Source organism: Pleurodeles waltl, chromosome 4_2, assembly GCF_031143425.1.
Source record: "Pleurodeles waltl isolate 20211129_DDA chromosome 4_2, aPleWal1.hap1.20221129, whole genome shotgun sequence".
Classification (NCBI taxonomy): Eukaryota; Metazoa; Chordata; class Amphibia; order Caudata; family Salamandridae; genus Pleurodeles; species Pleurodeles waltl.
In genome coordinates this window covers 1,047,460,259-1,047,482,024 of record NC_090443.1, presented here as the reverse complement: position 1 = coordinate 1,047,482,024, position 21,766 = coordinate 1,047,460,259, and positions in this window count along the sequence as shown.

Genomic DNA, 21,766 nt, shown 5'->3' with positions numbered 1-21,766 from the left:
ACACGCTTGGCTACGCACTTCAGGCTTCAAACCTGAAATCCAGCAGGCTGTCCTTAATATGCCCTTCAACGAGAAACAACTTTTTGGCTCTGAAGTGGATACAGCCATTGAAAAACTTAAAAAGGACACAGACACGGCCAAAGCCATGGGCGCACTCTACTCCCCGCACAGCAGAGGCTCTTTCAGAAAAACTCCATTTAGAGGGGGGTTTCGTGGCCAACCCACAGACACCACCAGCCAACAAACAAGAACCACACCATATCAGGGTTCCTTCCAAAGGGGAGGTTTCAGGGGATATCGGGGGGGTCAATTCCCAAGGAGTAGGGGAAGATTCCAGACTCCAAAAACACCTCCACCTAAACAGTGACTTTCAAGTCACGCAACCCCTTCACTCAACACCAGTGGGGGGAAGACTAAGCCAATTCTACCAATCTTGGCAACAGATTACAACAGACAATTGGGTATTAGCAATAATCCAACATGGCTATTGCATAGAATTCCACAACTTCCCACCAAACATCCCCCCCAAAACACGCAAAATGTCACCACAACATTTAGAACTTTTAGGACTAGAAGTTCAAGCACTACTGCAAAAGGATGCAATAGAGTTAGTACCAGTACAACAAAAAAACACAGGAGTTTACTCCCTGTACTTTCTAATTCCAAAAAAAGACAAAACATTAAGACCAATATTAGATCTCAGGACACTAAATACCTACATCATATCGGACCATTTTCACATGGTCACACTACAAGACATCATTCCACTGCTCAAACAGCAAGATTACATGACCACATTAGACCTAAAGGATGCGTACTTTCATATACCAATACACCCTTCTCACAGAAAGTACCTACGGTTCGTATTCAAAGGAATACATTACCAATTCAAGGTGTTGCCATTCGGAATAACAACTGCACCAAGAGTGTTCACAAAATGTCTAGCAGTAGTAGCAGCACACATCAGGAGACAACAGATACATGTGGTTCGATGGCATCTGTCGCTGTAGATACACATGGTATGCATGAGCTCGCCATCTGGTGTTGGGTCGGAGTGTTACAAGTTGTTTTTCTTCGAAGAAGTGTTTTCGAGTCACAGGACCGAGTGACTCCTCCTTCTGTGCTCATTGCGCATGGGCGTCAACTCCATCTTCGATTGTTTTCTTTCCGCCATCGGGTTCGGACGTGTTCCTGTCGCTCCGGGTTTCGGAACGGAAAGATAGCTGAAAACGGAAGATTTTCGACGGTATCGTTGCGATCCGGTTCGAGATAGACACATACGACGACGCGTTGAACATCGAAGCGCTTCGGTGCCCTTCGGGGTAGATTTCGGCACCCCGTCGGGGCCTAGTCGGCCCGACCGCGTGGAGAACAACGCCGATGGAACGGACCCCGTTTCGATTCTGCCCCGAATGCCACAACAAATATCCTTATACGGACCTACACTCGGTCTGTAACCTGTGCCTGTCACCCGAGCACAGCGAAGAATCCTGTGAGGCCTGTCGGGCGTTCCGGTCCCGAAAAACTCTGCGCGACCGTCGAGCGAGGAGACTGCAGATGGCGTCCACGCCAAAGGAGCGTCGACAGTTCGAGACAGAAGAGGAACAGGAGGAATCCTTTTCCATCCAGGATTCAGACTCCGACGAGCTAGACTCTACAAAAACTGTGAGTAAGACGTCGAGATCAGAACTTAAAAAAGGAAAGAAGGCCCAGGGGACGCCACTGCCAACCGGCCATGGCTCCACCCAAATTCTCGGTGACCAACAATCGGCACCGAAAAAGGCCCATTCAGTGTCGAGATCGTCCGACTTCGGTCGAGACACCGGCACGCAGCCTCCTCGGGACCGAGAGAGTGCTAAACAGAAGCATCGACACCGAGAGTTCGGTGTCGACACGGATCGACGCCGAGACAGTGGCGCCGAAGACCATAGAGGCCAAGAATTTTCGGCACAGAAAAAGAGGAAGGTTACCTCGGAGCCGAAAAAACAATCAACAGGGTTTTCGGAGCCGAAAAAAGCGACATCAGACCCTGTTTCAGGCTCCTATACTGAAGAGCATTCTATGTCTTCACAAATGAAGAAACATAGATTTGAACAAGAACTGCAATCCACTGACGTGGATCACACGCAAAAGCGTATCTTTATTCAGCAGGGGACTGGGAAGATCAGTACCCTTCCACCTGTCAAACGAAAGAGAACGCTTCAGTTTACTCCTCAGCAACAAACAGCACAAAAGGTAACACCTCCTCCCTCGCCTCCACCTGTAACTCCGGCTTCGCCAACTTACACCCCGTCACATTCGCCAGCTCACACCGCCATGAGCCACGATGACCAAGATCAGGATGCGTGGGACTTGTACGACGCACCAGTGTCTGATAACAGCCCAGACACATACCCAACTAGGCCATCACCACCGGAAGACAGCACAGCCTACTCACAAGTGGTGGCTAGAGCAGCACTATTCCATAATGTGGAACTACACTCGGAACAAGTAGAGGATGATTTTTTATTTAACACCCTCTCTTCAACCCACAGCTCCTACCAAAGCCTGCCGATGCTCCCAGGCATGCTACGCCATGCAAAGGACATTTTCAAGGAGCCAGTTAAAAGTAGGGCAGTGACGCCTAGGGTGGACAAAAAGTATAAGGCGCCTCCTACGGACCCTGTATTCATCACCTCTCAGTTGCCACCAGATTCTGTGGTGGTAGGGGCTGCCAGAAAACGGGCAAATTCACACACTTCTGGGGATGCACCTCCCCCAGATAAAGAAAGCAGGAAGTTCGATGCAGCCGGGAAGAGGGTTGCTGTCCAAGCAGCAAACCAGTGGCGCATCGCAAATTCACAAGCGCTGCTAGCGCGATACGACAGAGCCCACTGGGATGAGATGCAGCATCTCATTGAACATCTCCCAAAAGATCTGCAAAAAAGAGCAAAACAGGTTGTTGAGGAGGGTCAAAACATTTCCAACAATCAAATACGCTCCTCCATGGACGCAGCAGACACGGCCGCAAGGACCATTAATACGTCGGTTACCATCCGTAGGCACGCATGGCTCAGAACGTCTGGATTCAAGCCAGAAATTCAGCAGGCAGTGCTTAACATGCCAGTAAACGAAAAAACTTCTGTTCGGTCCGGAGGTCGACACAGCCATAGAAAAGCTCAAGAAGGACACTGACACTGCCAAGGCCATGGGCGCACTCTACTCCCCGCAGAGCAGAGGATCTTATAACACCTTCCGCAAAACACCTTTTAGAGGAGGGTTTCGGGGTCAGGCCACACAAGCTAGCACCTCACAGTCCGCACCGCCCACCTACCAGGGACAGTACAGGGGAGGTTTTCGGGGCCAGTATAGAGGGGGGCAATTCCCTAGGAATAGAGGAAGATTTCAAAGCCCCAAAACCACTACCAACAAGCAGTGACTCACACGTCACTCACCCCTCCCACACAACACCAGTGGGGGGGAGGATACGTCAATATTACGAAGCATGGGACAAAATAACTACAGACACATGGGTCCTAGCAATTATCCAACATGGTTATTGCATAGAATTCCTGCAATTCCCTCCAGACATACCACCAAAATCAAAAAATTTATCAAAATACCATTCACAGCTTCTAGAGATAGAAGTTCAAGCACTACTGCAAAAAAATGCAATAGAATTAGTACCAAGCACACAAATAAACACAGGAGTTTATTCACTGTACTTCTTGATACCAAAAAAGGACGAAACACTGAGACCAATTCTAGACCTCAGAGTAGTAAACACATTCATCAAATCAGACCACTTTCACATGGTCACACTACAAGAAGTGTTACCATTGCTCAAAAAACACAACTACATGACAACCCTAGACCTCAAGGACGCATATTTCCATATACCAATACATCAATCACACAGGAAATATCTAAGGTTTGTATTCAAAGGAATACATTACCAATTCAAAGTATTGCCTTTTGGTTTAACAACCGCTCCAAGAGTATTCACAAAATGCCTAGCAGTAGTCGCTGCACACATCAGAAGGCAGCAAATACATGTGTTCCCGTATCTAGACGACTGGCTAATCAAAACCAGTTCGCTCACACAATGCTCAAACCACACAAATCAAGTCATACAAACCCTCTACAAACTAGGGTTCACCGTCAACTTTGCAAAATCAAACATTCTGCCAAGCAAAGTACAGCAATATCTAGGAGCCATAATAAACACGACAAAAGGAGTAGCAACGCCAACTCCACAAAGGATCCACAATTTCAACAGAGTCATTCAACACATGTCTCCAAACCAAACAATACAAGCAAGAACAATACTACAGCTCCTAGGCATGATGTCCTCATGCATAGCCATTGTCCCAAACGCAAGACTGCACATGAGGCCCTTACAACAGTGCCTAGCCTCACAGTGGTCTCAAGCACAGGGTCACCTTCTAGATCTGGTGTTGCTAGACCGCCAAACTTACCTCTCGCTTCTATGGTGGAACAGTATACATTTAAACATAGGGCGGCCTTTCCAAGACCCAGTGCCACAGTACGTAATAACAACAGATGCTTCCATGACAGGGTGGGGAGCACATCTCAATCAACACAACATAAGAGGACAATGGAACATACATCAAACAAAACTGCATATAAATCATCTAGAATTATTAGCAGTTTTTCAAGCACTAAAAGCTTTCCAACCAATCATAACCCACAAATACATCCTTGTCAAAACAGACAACATGACAACGATGTATTATCTAAACAAACAAGGAGGAACACATTCAACGCAGTTAAGCTTGTTAGCTCAAAAAATATGGAAGTGGGCAATCCACCATCAAATTGGTCTAATAGCACAGTTTATTCCGGGGATCCAGAATCAGCTGGCAGACAATCTCTCTCGAGATCACCAGCAAGTCCACGAATGGGAAATCCACCCACAGATTCTGAACACCTACTTCACACTCTGGGGAACACCACAAATAGACTTATTTGCAACAAAAGAGAACGCAAAATGCCAAAACTTCGCGTCCAGATACCCACACAAGCAATCCCAAGGCAATGCCCTATGGATGAACTGGTCAGGAATATTTGCTTACGCTTTTCCTCCTCTCCCTCTCCTTCCTTACCTAGTAAACAAATTGAGTCAAAACAAACTCAAACTCATTTTAATAGCACCAACTTGGGCAAGACAACCCTGGTACACAACACTGCTAGATCTGTCTGTAGTACCACACATCAAACTGCCCAACAAACCAGATCTGTTAACGCAACACAACCAACAGATCAGACACCCGGACCCAGCATCGCTGAATCTAGCAATCTGGCTCCTGAAATCCTAGAATTCGGACACTTACAACTTAGCCAAGAGTGTATGGAAGTCATAAAGCAGGCCAGAAGGCCATCCACTAGACACTGCTACGCAAGTAAGTGGAAAAGATTTGTTTGGTACTGCCATCATAATCAGATACAACCACTAGACGCAACTCCAAAACATATAGTAAATTACTTGCTCCATTTACAAAAAGCAAAGCTAGCCTTCTCCTCTATTAAAATACACCTTGCAGCAATATCTGCATACCTGCAAACTACCTATTCAACTTCCTTGTATAAAATACCAGTTATCAAAGCATTCATAGAAGGGCTTAAAAGAATTATACCACCAAGAACACCACCTGTTCCTTCATGGAACCTAAACGTGGTTCTAACAAGACTCATGGGCCCACCTTTCGAACCCATGCACTCTTGCGGAATACAATTCCTAACCTGGAAAGTTGCCTTTCTCATCGCCATTACATCTCTAAGAAGAGTAAGTGAAATTCAAGCGTTCACAACACAAGAGCCTTTTATACAAATACATAAAAATAAGGTCGTCCTACGACCTAATCCAAACTTTTTACCAAAAGTTATTTCACCATTCCATCTAAATCAAACGGTAGAACTACCAGTTTTTTTCCCACAGCCAGATTCTGTGGCTGAAAGAGCACTACATACATTAGATGTCAAAAGAGCATTAATGTACTACATTGACAGAACAAAAAACATCAGAAAAACTAAACAGCTATTTATTGCATTCCAAAAACCTCATGTAGGTAACCCAATATCAAAACAAGGTATAGCCAGATGGATAGTTAAATGCATCCAAATCTGCTACCTTAAAGCAAAAAGACAACTGCCCATTACTCCCAGGGCACATTCAACAAGGAAAAAAGGTGCTTCAATGGCCTTTTTAGGAAACATCCCAATGCAGGAAATATGTAAGGCAGCCACTTGGTCTACGCCTCACACATTCACCAAACACTACTGTATAGATGTGCTATCCGCACAACAAGCTACAGTAGGTCAAGCTGTATTAAGAACTCTATTTCAGACAACTTCTACTCCTACAGGCTAAACCACCGCTTATGGGGAACTAACTGCTTACTAGTCTATGCATACCATGTGTATCTACAGCGACAGATGCCATCGAACTGAAAATGTCACTTACCCAGTGTACATCTGTTCGTGGCATCAGTCGCTGAGATTCACATGGACCCACCCACCTCCCCGGAAGCCTGTAGCAGTTCAGAAGTTACCTTCAATTTTGTACATTTGTATATATATTATTTAATCCTTTAATAGGTACATACTTACATTTTTCATTGCGCGGGCACTATTACTATAGTACAACTCCTACCTCACCCTCTGCGGGGAAAACAATCGAAGATGGAGTCGACACCCATGCGCAATGAGCACAGAAGGAGGAGTCACTCGGTCCTGTGACTCGAAAACACTTCTTCGAAGAAAAACAACTTGTAACACTCCGACCCAACACCAGATGGCGAGCTCATGCATACCATGTGAATCTCAGCGACTGATGCCACGAACAGATGTACACTGGGTAAGTGACATTTTCATTCCCTTACCTAGACGATTGGCTAATCAAGACCAACACAGTAAAAAAATGCACAAACGACACCACATTTGTCATACAAACCCTTCACAAACTGGGGTTTTCCATCAACTATACAAAATCACACCTAGAACCGTGTCAAACACAACAATATCTAGGAGCAACCATCAACACATCAAAAGGAATTGCCACTCCAAGTCCACAAAGAGTGCAGGCATTCCACAAGGTAATAAGTGCTATGTTTCCAAACCAAAAGATACAAGCAAAATTTGTGCTAAAACTTCTAGGCATGATGTCATCATGCATAGCCATTGTCCCAAACGCAAGACTACACATGCGACCCTTACAACAGTGTCTAGCATCACAATGGTCACAAGCACAGGGTCAACTTCAAAATCTGGTGTTGGTAGACCGCCAAACATACCTCTCGCTTCTATGGTGGAACAGCAAAAATTTAAACAAAGGGCGGACATTTCAGGACCCAGTGCCTCAATACGTTATAACAACAGATGCTTCCATGACAGGGTGGGGAGCACACCTCAATCACCACTGCATTCAAGGACAATGGGATATACACGAAACAAAATTTCATATCAATTACCTAGAACTGTTAGCAGTATTTCTAGCGTTAAAAGCCTTCCAACCCATAATAACACACAAATACATTCTTGTCAAAACAGACAACATGACAACAATGTATTATTTAAACAAACAAGGAGGAACACACTCAACACAATTGTGCCTCCTAACACAAAAAATTTGGCAGTGGGCGATTCACAACAACATTCGCCTAATAGCACAATTTATTCCAGGAATACAAAACCAACTAGCAGACAACCTTTCGCGAGACCACCAACAAGTCCACGAATGGGAAATTCACCCCCAAGTTCTGAACAAGTACTTTCAAATTTGGGGAACACCCCAGATAGATTTGTTCGCAACAAAAGAAAACTCAAAATGCCAAAACTTCGCATCCAGGTACCCACACCGCGAATCACAAGGCAATGCTCTATGGATGAGTTGGTCAGGGATATTTGCGTACGCTTTTCCCCCTCTCCCTCTCCTTCCATATCTAGTAAACAAGTTGAGTCAAAACCAACTCAAACTCATACTGATAGCACCCACATGGGCAAGACAACCTTGGTATACAACTCTACTAGACCTTTCACTAGTACCGCATGTCAAACTACCCAACAGGCCAGATCTGTTAACACAACACAAACAACAGATCAGGCATCCAAACCCAGCATCATTGAATCTGGCAATTTGGCTCCTGAAATCCTAGAATTCGGACACTTAGACCTCACACAAGAATGCATGGAGGTCATAAAACAAGCTAGAAAACCTTCCACTAGACACTGCTATGCATCTAAGTGGAAAAGATTTGTTTACTACTGCCATGCCAATCAAATACAACCATTACATGCCTCTACTAAATACATAGTAGGATACTTACTACATTTGCAAAAAGCAAATCTCGCTTTTTCATCTATAAAAATACACCTCGCAGCAATATCTGCTTACCTACAAACTACTCATTCATCGTCTCTATTTAGAATACCAGTTATTAAAGCATTCATGGAAGGGCTAAAAAGAATTATACCACCAAGAACACCACCAGTTCCTTCATGGAATCTTAACATCGTCTTAACAAGACTCATGGGTCCACCTTTCGAACCCATGCATTCCTGTGAAATGCAATATCTAACCTGGAAGGTCGCATTTCTCATTGCAATCACATCCCTCAGAAGAGTAAGTGAAATACAGGCATTTACCATACAAGAACCATTTATTCAAATACACAACAATAAAATAGTTCTAAGAACAAATCCAAAATTTCTGCCAAAAGTAATCTCACCATTCCATTTAAATCAAACAGTAGAATTGCCAGTGTTCTTCCCACAACCAAATTCTGTGGCTGAAAGGGCACTACATACATTAGACATCAAAAGAGCACTAATGTATTACATTGACAGAACAAAGCTAATCAGGAAAACAAAACAACTGTTCATAGCTTTTCAAAAACCACACATAGGAAATCCAATCTCTAAACAAGGCATTGCTAGATGGATAGTCAGATGCATTCAAACATGCTATCTTAAAGCCAAAAGAGAATTGCCTATTACACCAAAGGCACACTCAACCAGAAAGAAAGGTGCTACAATGGCCTTTCTAGGAAACATTCCTATGAGCGAAATATGTAAGGCTGCAACCTGGTCTACGCCTCATACGTTTACTAAACACTACTGTGTAGACGTACTAAATGCACAACAAGCTACAGTGGGCCAAGCTGTACTAAGAACATTATTCCAAACTACTTCAACTCCTACAGGCTAAACCACCGCTTTTAGGGGAGGTAACTGCTTTATAGTCTATGCCAAACATGTGTATCTGCAGCAACATATGCCATCGAACTGAAAATGTCACTTACCCAGTGTACATCTGTTCGTGGCATTAGTCGCTGCAGATTCACATGTACCCTCCCACCTCCCCGGGAAGCCTGTAGCCGTTTAGAAGTAGATCATAAATCTTAAACATCTGAACATTTGTAAATAATTATTAGAAACTCTTAACGTACATACATATTCACTCCATTGCATGGGCACTATTTATACCAAACAACTCCATCCTCACCCTCTGCGGGGAAAACAATCTAATATGGAGTCGACGCCCATACGCAATGGAGCCAAAGAGGGAGGAGTCCTTCGGTCCCGTGACCAAAAAGACTTCTTCGAAGAAAAACAACTTGTAATACTCCGAGCCCAACACCAGGCAGCGGACTGTGCCAAACATGTGAATCTGCAGCGACTAATGCCACGAACAGATGTACACTGGGTAAGTGACATTTTCAACATGTTCTACAGTTGTAATTGGCAATTTTATGTGTTTTTTTTTTTTTTTTTTGGTTGATAATGTTAGTGGTTACTTTTTAGAAATTGGGCAGCTTCTCTGATGTAATTGCAACCATACACAGTGTCTTTCGTTGCATTTTTCCATTAGGGTTCTTTAGTTTATTTTGTCTATTTGGTAGGTTTCTTTTTTTCCTACTAGTAGGATACAGCAAGAGAAAGGCAAGCATCCATCGTGTTGTGGTGAACAATAAGAGCTGAAAAAGGCAGATGCCTCTAACAAAAGGAAGTTATTGGTTTAGCTGGCAGTTGAATGTTTTCCAACTCAGGCGGAGGTGGCATTTACTCGCTGTGTGCAATGTACTCCAACCCTGAAACTCATTGCAAGTACATGAACCATAAGCTAAGTGCTACAATTGCCTACTGCTTTCATGGGGGATTAAGGCTTAATTTGAAAGTGAGATATTTTGGGGTTAGTCTTGGAATGCTCTACACGTGCTGTTGCTTTGAGCTGTATTCAGGCGTGAAATACGATTTTAGTCTTACTGCATAGTGTGGAATGGGTTGGAGTATGGCGACAACTTTCTTTGTGACTTTTTTCAGAGGTTAATTCTACCACAACATCAACCAGTAAAATGCACATGAAGGAGCTCATATCAGGTGTGGTGATGCGTACAACCAGTTATTACTCAAGATGATAATGGAATTCTGAATGCTAACACAAGTGGGGCTATCGTTCAGATACTTGCAGCGGTTGAGTTTGCTGAGAGCAGTGAAACGACTAGATGTTGATTTGAGATATGACGATCTCTAAAGACATGCGAATGGTTGATCACTGGCAGAATTTGGAATAATCCAAAGAATGGAGTACTTGCATGGATTAAAGTTGACACCAAGTGTTGTATTTGAGAATGCTTCACCATGAAATGATGAATTTGAAAAGTGGATGAGAGTTACTACCATGAATGGATCAGTGAGTATAGACAGCGTGTGCAACTCTGCTTCATACAGGAGGAGTATATTTCCGCTATGCTACTTGAAGCCATCTGCATGTTCACATCGCTTAAACATTAAAGATACCACGCCGTGACAGAATAGGTAACACCATTGAAAGGTAATTAAAATTCATCATTACTGCTGAATTTGAGCATTGTCACCAATGATAAATTTGTATGTAATAGCGTTTTGTTTTTACCCAAATGCGTGTTTGTGAAATTGCTGATCATTTAATTATATTTCCTAAAACCATTTAATGGAACTTGCAAGAATTAATTGGTCAGGTCATTTATTCAAAACAAACGTTTGGGAATTGCAGTGTTTCTTTTATGTTGTCTGCATAGGAGAGCATAACTTTTGGTGATTGAAGTAGATATTTTTTTTTTGTTAATTTAGTGTCCTAACACCTCTTTTGGCTCGACTGATGCAATTTTCAGTGTTGGGTGTGTCTGAAAACTTTTAGTTTGGCTTTCTCATAAATTTGCAGCTTCTCTGAATATATTCCAGATATGTGCATTGTTTTTTCTCTCTTTTCTTTTTTTTTTTTTTCTTTTTGTCTGTTTCTCTTTTTTTTTCACTCAGTAGAAATGAGCAAAGGAAAGCATCAATTTGTGTTGTGATGGACAACGAGATTTGAGTATGGCTCTTCTCTTTAACAAATTGCCGTTACTGACATGGCTGACAATGAAACTTTACCTCCGACGGTGCATGAAAGCTACGATTGCCTCCTCAGTTTTAGGGGATCTTGATTTTAGCCTGTACAGGTACAAAGCTTCTTGACACTCTCCACAAATGCTTTGAATAGCCGTGATGAATAAATGGGATACAACTCTTTGAACGCATACTGTAGAGTGGGTTGGGGTGTTGCAACAACTTTCTTTGTGACATTTTACAGAGATGACTTCTACCACACAACTGCCAACAAAGATGCACATGGAGAGGCTAATCACATATTCTGCAGCAAAGTTTTGTGAGTAGTAAAAAGAAAGTGCCATTCAAGATGCGAATGACATCCACAACAAACGTCAGCACACGTAATTGCAAACAACATTCAGATACTGACTCTAGATGCTGAATAGCTGATATCTTGCTCTAAAGAGATGGGGGTGTGCTCATCAGAATGAGAATCTGGAGTGATACAAGATAAGTAACAACTGCATGAAAAATAGTGTGTACGTTAAGCGTTGTATTGAAAATGCTTCTCGATATATTGCTGAATTGAACAGTGAACAACTCACTAGCGTGAGTGGAAGAAAGTAGGCAGTGTGCGCAACTCTTTCCTTCAGAGAAGATTGTTTTTTTCCTACTATGAAGCACAGCGAATGCTTACAGCTTTGAAACATGAAATATATTGCTATGTAAGATGAGGTACTGTCATTACAAGGTACTGATTATTAATCATTATAATAAAGAGTAGAGAGGGTTTTGATATCAGTGGTAGTTTAGAGTTGCTTGTTTTCTAACCTCTCGGAATTTAGTTATGTACGAAACAGTCTGAAAAAGGCTAGTTAGATGCTTTATTGCATTGTTTGTGTTAGTCATGCTTTTTCTATTTCCAGCAGGGAACGTCAAGGCCGATTATTTTTCCACTACGTTGTGCTGGGTCTCAAAGTGCCAGGCTGTAAGAATTCCTCCAGTAGCAGTATGACTTGGATCCAAGATATGTTATGCCTAGTCGAGACGTACATGTTAATGTGGACTACAGCTGTGCCGAGAGTTGTTGGTATTGGGCTCGAAATATTTCAGTGGAAGCATTGATGCGGCTTGAGATGAGGTGAAATGATAAGTACTTAATTGTGTCAGACAGCAGTATACAAAAGCAGTAGTTGAGTGCTTCTTTTTGGGCCAAAAAGTATAATAAGAAAAACAAAGAGAAGCTGCTTAGTTGTGAAGGTGCAATATCTGTGGGGGTAGCTTTGGAGTTGGGGAGAAGGCAGGGTGATATGTTTTTTGTTTTGTTTTTTCACAGACTCCGGCTAATGAGGTGTTTCCACCTGTTGGTGAGCAAGGCCCTTTGGAAGTGTAGCATATTTTGTGTTCCTAGAGGAGGTACATGTTTTATTTATTTCACTTGTAGCTAATGGCGCAAGAGTAGACTAAGACATGTTCTACAGTTGTAATTTGCAATTTTTTTTTTTTTTTTTTTGGTTGATAATGTTAGTGGTTGTGCAGCTTCTCTGATGTAATTGCAGCCATACACGGTGTCCTTCGTTGCATTTTTCCATTAGGGTTCTTTTGTTTATTTTGTCTCTTTGGTAGGTTTCTTTATTTCCTACTAGTAGGATACAGCAAGAGAAAGGCAAGCATCCATCGTGTTGTGGTGAACAATAAGAGCTGAAAAAGGCAGATGCCTATAACAAAAGGAAGTTATTGGTTTAGCTGGCAGTTGAATGTTTTCCAACTCAGGCGGAGGTGGCATTTACTCGCTGTGTGCAATGTCCTTCAACCCTGAAAGTCATCGCAAGTACATGAACCATAAGCTAAGTGCTACAATTGCCTACTGCTTTCATGGGGGATTAAGGCTTAATTTGAAAGTGAGATATTTTTGGGTTAGTCTTGGAATGCTCTACACATGCTGTTGCTTTGAGCTGTATTCAGGCGTGAAATATGATGTTCGATGGCATATGTTGCTGCAGATACACATGTTTGGCACAGTCCGCTGCCTGGTGTTGGGCTCGGAGTATTACAAGTTGTTTTTCTTCGAAGAAGTCTTTTTGGTCACGGGACCGAAGGACTCCTCCCTCCTCGGCTCCATTGCGCATGGGCGTCGACTCCATCTTAGATTGTTTTTTTCCGCTGTCGGGTTCGGACGTATTCCTTTTCGCTCCGTGTTTCGGTTCGGAAAGTTAGTCAGAATCTCGGAAGAAAGCGTCGGTATTGTTCCGTTCGGTATCGGGATATGTAAGGAAATGCCTCCTTGGCATGGTTGCCCCCTGACTTTTTGCCTTTGCTGATGCTATGTTTACAATTGAAAGTGTGCTGAGGCCTGCTAACCAGGCCCCAGCACCAGTGTTCTTTCCCTAACCTGTACTTTTGTACCCACAATTGGCAGACCCTGGCATCCAGATAAGTCCCTTGTAACTGGTACTTCTAGTACCAAGGGCCCTGATGCCAAGGAAGGTCTCTAAGGGCTGCAGCATGTCTTATGCCACCCTGGAGACCTCTCACTCAGCACAGACACACTGCTTGCCAGCTTGTGTGTGCTAGTGAGGACAAAACGAGTAAGTCGACATGGCACTCCCCTCAGGGTGCCATGCCAGCCTCTCACTGCCTATGCAGTATAGGTAAGACACCCCTCTAGCAGGCCTTACAGCCCTAAGGCAGGGTGCACTATACCATAGGTGAGGGTACCAGTGCATGAGCATGGTACCCCTACAGTGTCTAAACAAAACCTTAGACATTGTAAGTGCAGGGTAGCCATAAGAGTATATGGTCTGGGAGTTTGTCAAACACGAACTCCACAGCACCATAATGGCTACACTGAAAACTGGGAAGTTTGGTATCAAACTTCTCAGCACAATAAATGCACACTGATGCCAGTGTACATTTTATTGTAAAATACACCCCAGAGGGCACCTTAGAGATGCCCCCTGAAACTTAACCGACTATCTGTGTAGGCTGACTAGTTTTAGCAGCCTGCCACAAACCGAGACATGTTGCTGGCCCCATGGGGAGAGTGCCTTTGTCACTCTGAGGCCAGTAACAAAGCCTGCACTGGGTGGAGATGCTAACACCTCCCCCAGGCAGGAATTGTCACACCTGGCGGTGAGCCTCAAAGGCTCACCTCCTTTGTGCCAACCCCGCAGGACACTCCAGCTAGTGGAGTTGCCCGCCCCCTCCGGCCAGGCCCCACTTTTGGCGGCAAGGCCGGAGAAAATAATGAGAAAAACAAGGAGGAGTCACTGGCCAGTCAGGACAGCCCCTAAGGTGTCCTGAGCTGAAGTGACTCTAACTTTTAGAAATCCTCCATCTTGCAGATGGAGGATTCCCCCAATAGGGTTAGGATTGTGACCCCCTCCCCTTGGGAGGAGGCACAAAGAGGGTGTACCCACCCTCAGGGCTAGTAGCCATTGGCTACTAACCCCCCAGACCTAAACACGCCCTTAAATTTAGTATTTAAGGGCTACCCTGAACCCTAGAAAATTAGATTCCTGCAACTACAAGAAGAAGGACTGCCTAGCTGAAAACCCCTGCAGAGGAAGACCAGAAGACGACAACTGCCTTGGCTCCAGAAACTCACCGGCCTGTCTCCTGCCTTCCAAAGATCCTGCTCCAGCGACGCCTTCCAAAGGGACCAGCGACCTCGACATCCTCTGAGGACTGCCCCTGCTTCGAAAAGACAAGAAACTCCCGAGGACAGCGGACCTGCTCCAAGAAAAGCTGCAACTTTGTTTCCAGCAGCTTTAAAGAACCCTGCAAGCTCCCCGCAAGAAGCGTGAGACTTGCAACACTGCACCCGGCGACCCCGACTCGGCTGGTGGCGATCCAACACCTCAGGAGGGACCCCAGGACTACTCTGATACTGTGAGTACCAAAACCTGTCCCCCCTGAGCCCCCACAGCGCCGCCTGCAGAGGGAATCCCGAGGCTTCCCCTGACCGCGACTCTTTGAACCTAAAGTCCCGATGCCTGGGAGAGACCCTGCACCCGCAGCCCCCAGGACCTGAAGGACCGGACTTTCACTGGAGAAGTGACCCCCAGGAGTCCCTCTCCCTTGCCCAAGTGGAGGTTTCCCCGAGGAATCCCCCCCTTGCCTGCCTGCAGCGCTGAAGAGATCCCGAGATCTCTCATAGACTAACATTGCGAACCCGACGCCTGTTTCTACACTGCACCCGGCCGCCCCCGCGCTGCTGAGGGTGAAATTTCTGTGTGGGCTTGTGTCCCCCCCGGTGCCCTACAAAACCCCCCTGGTCTGCCCTCCGAAGACGCGGGTACTTACCTGCAAGCAGACCGGAACCGGGGCACCCCCTTCTCTCCATTCTAGCCTATGTGTTTTGGGCACCACTTTGAACTCTGCACCTGACCGGCCCTGAGCTGCTGGTGTGGTGACTTTGGGGTTGCTCTGAACCCCCAACGGTGGGCTACCTTGGACCAAGAACTGAACCCTGTAAGTGTCTTACTTACCTGGTAAAACTAACAAAAACTTACCTCCCCCAGGAACTGTGAAAATTGCACTAAGTGTCCACTTTTAAAACAGCTATTTGTCAATAACTTGTAAAGTATACATGCAATTTTTATGATTTGAAGTTCCTAAAGTACTTACCTGCAATACCTTTCGAATGAGATATTACATGTAGAATTTGAACCTGTGGTTCTTAAAATAAACTAAGAAAAGATATTTTTCTATAACAAAACCTATTGGCTGGATTTGTCTCTGAGTGTGTGTACCTCATTTATTGTCTATGTGTATGTACAACAAATGCTTAACACTACTCCTTGGATAAGCCTACTGCTCGACCACACTACCACAAAATAGAGCATTAGTATTATCTATTTTTACCACTATTTTACCTCTAAGGGGAACCCTTGGACTCTGTGCATGCTATTCCTTACTTTGAAATAGCACATACAGAGCCAACTTCCTACAGGATAGTTAGGTACATCGACACCGATCATCGGAAGACTTTGGGGTAGTTTCGATCCCCCATCGGGGCCTGGTCGGCCCGACCGCGTGCGACATCGAAGCCGATGGAACGGACCCCGTTTCGTTTCTGCCCAAAATGTCACAGTAAGTATCCTTATACAGATCAGCACTTGGTCTGTAACTTGTGCTTGTCCCCCGAGCACAAGGAGGATACCTGTGAAGCCTGTCGAGCCTTCCGGTCCAGAAAAACACTCCGGGACCGAAGAGCCAGGCGTCAACAAATGGCGTCCACGTCGACAAAACAACGTTTCGACGAGGAAGAGGAAACATTCTCGGTTCCGGAATCAGAATCCGGAGACTCCGACGTCGAACAACAGCAACAAACTGTGAGTAAGACGTCGAAAAGTAAATCCATCGACAAACCGAAAGCCCAGGGGACGCCACTGCCAACAGGCCATGGCTCGACCCATAAAGCAGGCGACCCGTCGAAGGCGCCGAAAAAGGGCACGCCCATAGCGAAGACACCCGACTCCGGTCGAGGGACCGCCATGGAGCAACCTCGGAGCCGAGAAAGCGGCTCCGAGAGACAAAAACAAGATACCGGCACCGAAAAACATCGGCACCGAGAATCCATGCCGAAAGGAACAAAAATTCTGTCGGTGCCGAAACCGAAAAAAGATTCTCTCTCGGCGCCGAAAAATACCACACCTTCATCCTACTCAGAGGAACAAGGAATAAGTGGCCAAATGCACAGATTTGGACAAGAGCTCCAAAGTGTAGAATCGGACTACACACAAAAGAGACTGTACATCCAGCAAGACACAGGGAAGATATCAACCCTTCCCCCAATCATGAGGAAAAGAAGGATCGGACTTCCAAAGGATGACGCACAACCACAAGCCAAAGTGGTTAAAAAAGTCACGCCTCCGCCCTCTCCACCACAGGCATCGCCGGCACATACACCGCCACAAATGCACTCACCAGCGCAAACTACCATAAGTCATGACGATCAGGATCCAGACGCTTGGGACCTGTATGACACCCCAGTGCCGGACAATGATCCCGAGTCATACCCCACAAAGCCGTCACCGCCAGAGGACAGTACCTCATACTCGCAACTGGTGGCTAGGGCAGCAGAATTCCACAATGTCCAACTGCATTCCGATCCTATAGAGGATGATTTTTTATTTAACACCCTCTCGGCTACACACAGCCAATATCAATGTCTCCCAATGCTACCAGGGATGTTACGGCACGCAAAACAAATTTTTGAAGAGCCCGTACAATCAAGAGCCATCACCCCAAGGGTGGATAAGAAATACAAACCACCACCCACAGACCCAGTGTTTATTACTTCGCAGTTACCACCTGACTCCGTGGTAGTAGGGGCAGCTCGCAAGAGAGCAAATTCACATACATCTGGCGACGCCCCACCTCCGGACAAAAAAAAACGAAAATTTGATGCGGCAGGGAAAAGAGTAGCATCACAGGCAGCCAACCAGTGGCGCATCGCAAATTCACAAGCGCTGCTGGCCAGATATCACCGCGCACACTGGGACGAGATGCAACTTCTCGTAGACCATCTTCCCCAGGAATACCAAAAAAGGGCGCAGCAAATAGTGGAAGAGGGACAAACGATCTCAAACAATCAAATCCGCTCTTCACTAGACGCAGCCGATACTGCAGCAAGAACAGTCAACACTGCTGTCACCATAAGGAGACACGCTTGGCTACGCACTTCAGGCTTCAAACCTGAAATCCAGCAGGCTGTCCTTAATATGCCCTTCAACGAGAAACAACTGTTTGGCTCTGAAGTGGATACAGCCATTGAAAAACTTAAAAAGGACACAGACACGGCCAAGGCCATGGGCGCACTCTACTCCCCGCAGAGCAGAGGCTCTTTCAGAAAAACTCCATTTAGAGGGGGGTTTCGTGGCCAACCCACAGACACCACCAGCCAACAAACAAGAACCACACCATATCAGGGTTCCTTCCAAAGGGGAGGTTTCAGGGGATATCGGGGGGGTCAATTCCCAAGGAGTAGGGGAAGATTCCAGACTCCAAAAACACCTCCACCTAAACAGTGACTTTCAAGTCACGCAACCCCTTCACTCAACACCAGTGGGGGGAAGACTAAGCCAATTCTACCAATCTTGGCAACAGATTACAACAGACAATTGGGTATTAGCAATAATCCAACATGGCTATTGCATAGAATTCCACAACTTCCCACCAAACATCCCCCCCAAAACACGCAAAATGTCACCACAACATTTAGAACTTTTAGGACTAGAAGTTCAAGCACTACTGCAAAAGGATGCAATAGAGTTAGTACCAGTACAACAAAAAAACACAGGAGTTTACTCCCTGTACTTTCTAATTCCAAAAAAAGACAAAACATTAAGACCAATATTAGATCTCAGGACACTAAATACCTACATCATATCGGACCATTTTCACATGGTCACACTACAAGACATCATTCCACTGCTCAAACAGCAAGATTACATGACCACATTAGACCTAAAGGATGCGTACTTTCATATACCAATACACCCTTCTCACAGAAAGTACCTACGGTTCGTATTCAAAGGAATACATTACCAATTCAAGGTGTTGCCATTCGGAATAACAACTGCACCAAGAGTGTTCACAAAATGTCTAGCAGTAGTAGCAGCACACATCAGGAGACAACAGATACATGTGTTCCCTTACCTAGACGATTGGCTAATCAAGACCAACACAGTAAAAAAATGCGCAAACGACACCACATTTGTCATACAAACCCTTCACAAACTGGGGTTTTCCATCAACTATACAAAATCACACCTAGAACCGTGTCAAACACAACAATATCTAGGAGCAACCATCAACACATCAAAAAGAATTGCCACTCCAAGTCCACAAAGAGTGCAGGCATTCCACAAGGTAATAAGTGCTATGTTTCCAAACCAAAAGATACAAGCAAAATTTGTGCTAAAACTTCTAGGCATGATGTCATCATGCATAGCCATTGTCCCAAACGCAAGACTACACATGCGACCCTTACAACAGTGTCTAGCATCACAATGGTCACAGGCACAGGGTCAACTTCAAAATCTGGTGTTGGTAGACCGCCAAACATACCTCTCGCTTCTATGGTGGAACAGCAAAAATTTAAACAAAGGGCGGACATTTCAGGACCCAGTGCCTCAATACGTTATAACAACAGATGCTTCCATGACAGGGTGGGGAGCACACCTCAATCACCACAGCATTCAAGGACAATGGGATATACACGAAACAAAATTTCATATCAATTACCTAGAACTGTTAGCAGTATTTCTAGCGTTAAAAGCCTTCCAACCCATAATAACACACAAATACATTCTTGTCAAAACAGACAACATGACAACAATGTATTATTTAAACAAACAAGGAGGAACACACTCAACACAATTGTGCCTCCTAACACAAAAAATTTGGCAGTGGGCGATTCACAACCACATTCGCCTAATAGCACAATTTATTCCAGGAATACAAAACCAACTAGCAGACAACCTTTCGCGAGACCACCAACAAGTCCACGAATGGGAAATTCACCCCCAAGTTCTGAACAAGTACTTTCAAATTTGGGGAACACCCCAGATAGATTTGTTCACAACAAAAGAAAACTCAAAATGCCAAAACTTCGCATCCAGGTACCCACACCGCGAATCACAAGGCAATGCTCTATGGATGAGTTGGTCAGGGATATTTGCGTACGCTTTTCCCCCTCTCCCTCTCCTTCCATATCTAGTAAACAAGTTGAGTCAAAACCAACTCAAACTCATACTGATAGCACCCACATGGGCAAGACAACCTTGGTATACAACTCTACTAGACCTTTCACTAGTACCGCATGTCAAACTACCCAACAGGCCAGATCTGTTAACACAACACAAACAACAGATCAGGCATCCAAACCCAGCATCATTGAATCTGGCAATTTGGCTCCTGAAATCCTAGAATTCGGACACTTAGACCTCACACAAGAATGCATGGAGGTCATAAAACAAGCTAGAAAACCTTCCACTAGACACTGCTATGCATCTAAGTGGAAAAGATTTGTTTACTACTGCCATGCCAATCAAATACAACCATTACATGCCTCTACTAAAGACATAGTAGGATACTTACTACATTTGCAAAAAGCAAATCTCGCTTTTTCATCTATAAAAATACACCTCGCAGCAATATCTGCTTACCTACAAACTACTCATTCATTGTCTCTATTTAGAATACCAGTTATTAAAGCATTCATGGAAGGGCTAAAAAGAATTATACCACCAAGAACACCACCAGTTCCTTCATGGAATCTTAACATCGTCTTAACAAGACTCATGGGTCCACCTTTCGAACCCATGCATTCCTGTGAAATGCAATATCTAACCTGGAAGGTCGCATTTCTCATTGCAATCACATCCCTCAGAAGAGTAAGTGAAATACAGGCATTTACCATACAAGAACCATTTATTCAAATACACAACAATAAAATAGTTCTAAGAACAAATCCAAAATTTCTGCCAAAAGTAATCTCACCATTCCATTTAAATCAAACAGTAGAATTGCCAGTGTTCTTCCCACAACCAAATTCTGTGGCTGAAAGGGCACTACATACATTAGACATCAAAAGAGCACTAATGTATTACATTGACAGAACAAAGCTAATCAGGAAAACAAAACAACTGTTCATAGCTTTTCAAAAACCACACATAGGAAATCCAATCTCTAAACAAGGCATTGCTAGATGGATAGTCAGATGCATTCAAACATGCTATCTTAAAGCCAAAAGAGAATTGCCTATTACACCAAAGGCACACTCAACCAGAAAGAAAGGTGCTACAATGGCCTTTCTAGGAAACATTCCTATGAGCGAAATATGTAAGGCTGCAACCTGGTCTACGCCTCATACGTTTACTAAACACTACTGTGTAGACGTACTAAATGCACAACAAGCTACAGTGGGCCAAGCTGTACTAAGAACATTATTCCAAACTACTTCAACTCCTACAGGCTAAACCACCGCTTTTAGGGGAGGTAACTGCTTTATAGTCTATGCCAAACATGTGTATCTGCAGCAACATATGCCATCGAACTGAAAATGTCACTTACCCAGTGTACATCTGTTCGTGGCATTAGTCGCTGCAGATTCACATGTACCCTCCCACCTCCCCGGGAAGCCTGTAGCCGTTTAGAAGTAGATCATAAATCTTAAACATCTGAACATTTGTAAATAATTATTAGAAACTCTTATCGTACATACATATTCACTCCATTGCATGGGCACTATTTATACCAAACAACTCTATCCTCACCCTCTGCGGGGAAAACAATCTAAGATGGAGTCGACGCCCATGCGCAATGGAGCCGAGGAGGGAGGAGTCCTTCGGTCCCGTGACCAAAAAGACTTCTTCGAAGAAAAACAACTTGTAATACTCCGAGCCCAACA